The sequence below is a fragment of the Perognathus longimembris genome, unplaced genomic scaffold, assembly GCF_023159225.1.
Source record: "Perognathus longimembris pacificus isolate PPM17 unplaced genomic scaffold, ASM2315922v1 HiC_scaffold_4614, whole genome shotgun sequence".
Lineage (NCBI taxonomy): Eukaryota > Metazoa > Chordata > Mammalia > Rodentia > Heteromyidae > Perognathus > Perognathus longimembris.
Window position 1 is genome coordinate 10507 of NW_025959951.1, and position 4279 is coordinate 14785.

Consider the following 4279-nt stretch of genomic DNA (forward strand, 5'->3'; position numbering starts at 1 on the left):
CAAAAAAAAAAGAACAGGCCCGGGGAGTGATTAACGTGGTAATAAGCACAGGGGAGCAGACACGAGTTCAGTTCCAGCCCTGGTATTGTTTGAAACCACTTCAACTGGCCATGCTGTGGAATGCCCCCCCCCCCCCAAATCATCACCCAGCAAAATCCCAGGCCCCAGCAACAGAGCAAAGGAGAAGCAGCCCGCTGCGGGGAGTGGGGGAAGCAAGCCTTGAAAACCACCCGCCCGGCACCCCGGTCACCAAGGTCTCCAAGCTCAGTGAGAAGGGGCTGTCCTGCAGGTGGGCACCGTGCCCCCCACCATCTTCCGCGTGGGGGCTCAGAGCTCGCCCCCCACCACCCCGCCAGCCTGCCTCTTTCCTCTAGGCCCAGGGAGAGCCCATGGTCCCCAGACTGGGCAACTTCAGAGGGCAGCCTTCCCCTCTCTGGTCCTGTACGCCACGCCTGCGAATCAGGGCCTGGGCATCTGCCGGGCTTTTCCAGCCCGGCCGCCAGGGCCAGTGGCAGCGTGGAGGAGCCCAGGGCCCTGCGGAGCCCAGGCCGGTGCCCCTGCCCACTGGTGCCCCAGGCGGGCCGGGCCAGATCCAGGCTCGGTGTAGGTCTTGGGCTGTGAGGAACTTTCCTCTCTTTGAACTACCCCCAGTGGAGTTGCACAGATCACAGAGAGGCCCCGCTGCCGAGCCCCCCACCCCCGTACTTAGGGCTTTGTCCCCTGCAGATCTGGGGTACCCAGGACCAGATAGAGTCCTCTCCTGCCCACCCCCTTTCACCCCCACCCCCGACCCCCCTCTAGGACACCTGGCTGTGTACCTGGGCATGGGGCGGCTGCTCTGACCCGGGCCCTATCTTGGGTTTGGGGTCCCTCACTTTGCCCTGGGGACACCCCTTGATGCACGGCAGCCATTGTTCTTGCGCGGGGTGCAAGGGTGGCCGTTCTCTGGCCAGAGCCACCTGAGCACCGCAGGACAGGAGCAGGGGACACGCCAGGGGCTGGCGGCCATACCGCCCTCCCCAAAGAGACCCCACCAGAGTGGACCAGTGGATTCTGGGAAAGGAGCCACCTAGACCCCAGGTCTGCTCTGGAGACTTCTGCAGCCCAGAGGCCCCCCCAGTCCCTGCCTCCATCTGGGAAACGGAATCCAACTTGCGATACAAACTGTTTTTACTGTACAAAACAAACTTCATGTACATAAATACAATTTGCGTGTGTGTGTGCGCACGTGTGTGCCGATACTGGGGCTTGAACTCAAGCCTGGGCACATTAGCTTTTTCCACTCAAAGCTGGCCTGGCGCTCTGCCATTTGAGGCCACCCCCCCCCCAATGTCCAGCTTCTTCACAGGTCTTCCTGACCCATCTGGCCTTGAACCGCAATCCTCAGACCCCAGCCTCCTGAGTAGCTAGTGTGACAAGAATGAACCAAGGATGCCCGGCCATAAATATAATTTGGGGGCTATAAATAAAGTAAGAAAATAAGAGATGTACGGGTCAAAATAAATTACTCATAAATAGCGCAGTGGGAAGGAAGGCCCTCGGCTGGGCGGGCTGACGGGGCTGCCGCGCCCCCCGCAGTGCCCGCCCAGGGGTGTGGGCTGCCGGGACTGGGGGGGGGGGCAGGCTGGTCTTGTGGGATCCATCTCCAGGCCCCCTCCGGTGACAGCCCTGCAGCCTGGTTCCATCTTTTAGCTCCTGACTTATCTACGGCCCTGCCTGACACCGGGGAGGCTGCGGCCTGGCGGAGCCCGGTTGCTCACCAACCGACCAGGCTCTGGGGAGGAGGGGGGCAGCCAGGAAGGCCGGCCCTGGAGTCCCCCCAGACGCTGTCTCAGGAAGTCGCAGGAGTTCCCAGGGCCGGAGAGCAGCTCCCGTCTGCACCCAGGCCACTCGCAAAGGGGGCGAGGCCCCATCTCACGGAGGTGGCCACGGGGCGCGGCCCCCGTCCCGGCCCCCACCCAGAGAGTGGGAGCCACTGTGCCCGCGGGGGGCTCCCCCACCCGCGCCCCCTCAGACTATGTACACCGCGGGACGCGCTGGGGTCCCGGTCATTTCTGGAAGCTGGGACTCCTGACCAGGCCGAGTTCGCGCGCCATCCCAAACGGGTCCATGCTGTCCGTCTCCAGGGGCAAGGAGAAGGCGGCTCCGGCGGGACCGCGTCCTCCGCCGAGGCCTGGGGCAGCAGGGGCAGGAAGTAGGAAGGCCGCACCTGGGGTCTCTGCCGCGCGCTGCTGCTCAGGGTCACGGGGCGCTGGTGCCTGGGGGACCAGTACACGTTGTAGCCCGAGTAGCCGATCTCTTCCTTAAAGGCACAGTCCTCCTCCAAGAAGTGGACCTGGGGGCAGACAGGCGTGGCTGAGCTCCGGAGCCACGGCCCATGCGGATGGACGCACAGCAGACAGGATCGTGCGCACGTGGACTGCCTCCCCCCCCCCCCCCCCCCCCCGTCCTCCTGGCTACTCAGGAGGCTGAGACCAGACAGCTCTGGTGTGAAGCCAGCCTGGGCGGCAAAGTCCATGACTTATCTCCAATTAATCACCCCAAAGCCGGAAGTAGAGCGCAAGTGGTTGTCATCCCTGAGCAAGGAAAAGCTGGGGGGCAGCCCCGCAGCCCCGAGTTCAGGCCCCAGGACCGGCACACGCAAGTCTCTCCTCCGCTAGGCTATCTTTTTGGGGGTTTTTTGGTACCGGTACCAGGACTTGAACTGGGGGCCCTTCCCTGTTGCTCGCGCCACGCTTCTGCTTCCAGCTTTCTGGCTCACTACAGTAAATGTCTCACAGACGTTTCGGCTGGCTTGGAACCAAGCTCCTCGGGCATCAGTCTCTAGAGCAACCTGGATCGTGTTATTTTCAGTGAAGAGTCAGCAGCGCCGGGAGCCCAGATTAAAGCAGGCATTCCCGGCCTTTCTCATGCAGACCTCGAAGGCCGGGGCCGCGCGGGGATGAGGGGCCCCTCCCCCGGCCACGCCCGCGCCCGGCAGGTGGCCCGAAAGGCCAGCGAGTGGCCCGAAGCACTCTGCCGCCCCCAGCAGGTTGAGTGTCATCCCCCCCCCCCCCCCCCCCCGCGCAACCCCGAGACAGGTGGAAGGCAGGCTGCCGGGCCCCATAAACCCGGGGCCCATTTCCGCCCAGCGCGCCCGGGGTCACTGAACTGCCGGGTGTGAGTGGCCACAGATGGGGGCAGTTCCCGGGCGTCTGATTACGGCACCCCGACTGCTCCCGGCGGGGCCCGGTGGCAGGAGGCTCCCTGACACCGACGTGCCGAGCGGGGCAATCGGGGTGACACGCCTTTCTCCGTGCAGAAGGCGAGGTGCTGCCCCGGGTTCTAGCGGGATGTGGGGTTTCGATCTTCCAAGAGGGATGGAGGAGGAGAATCTTGAGTTTGTGGCCGGGAGGGGAAGGGGACAGAAGGTGGGACCGCTCCTCCCAGCCCTCCCCACCCCCAGGAGCGAGGGGCTCAGCCCAGGCCCCCTGCGCCCGCCCCCATTGACATCCCCCTCTTCAGTAAAGTCAAAATAACAAAAGTTACTACCCAGGTGGGCAGCACCCCGGCGTCAGCCCGCCGAGGGCTCAGCCTCGTTTTTTTATTAGCATCTTTTCATGGAGATAAGTGGAATAAATGGATTTCAGAGCCACAAAAACAACCCGGAGCCTCAAATCTCGCCGAGCCCGGCAGCCATCTGCATCTCTGGGGGGCGAGGACCTCCCACCCCCACTCGGGCGGGCGGGCCAGGGGCTGTGTGGGAGGCCCGGGCCGACGACCTCACACAGCCTTCTGTGAGCTCCCGAGACAGAGGGCGGCAGGGCCGTTCCTTTGAACTGCCAGCCTTTGTTCCCTCGCGGGGGGAGCCCTAGCTCCCCCTCTACTGGCCTGGCCAGCCCCCCCCCCCCAGCCACCAAGAGGGCCCACCCGAGAGCAGGCAGGTGAGACGCAACGGGCAGGAAACCTTAGCAACCCCCAACACAGCTTTTTGTTTTCCCACTGACCCGGACTTATCCTTCCCTTTTCTTCTTTCCGTCCATTTTCACTTTCTTGTGCCAGTCCTGGGGCTCGAACTCAGGGCCTGCGCCCTGTCCCCCAGCTCTTGTTGCTCAAGGCCAGCACTCTGCCCCTTGAGCCACAACGCCACTCCCGACTTTCTTACATTGGAGCAGAGCCTCGTGGGCTTTCCCGCGTGGGCTGGTTGGGCACCTCGGCCTCCGGAGGGGCTGGGATGACAGCCCGAGCCACCCCGTCACTGGCTACCGGGTTATTCACTGAAAGGCACAATTGACGGGCA

The 4279-nt window shown here is 63.9% G+C and overlaps 1 pseudogene; it reads right to left on the minus strand.

The window, feature by feature from the left end:
* Positions 1-2048: 2048 nt before the first annotated feature.
* LOC125344910 lies at positions 2049-3043 on the minus strand (annotated as a pseudogene).
* Between the last annotated feature and the right edge of the window lie 1236 nt (positions 3044-4279).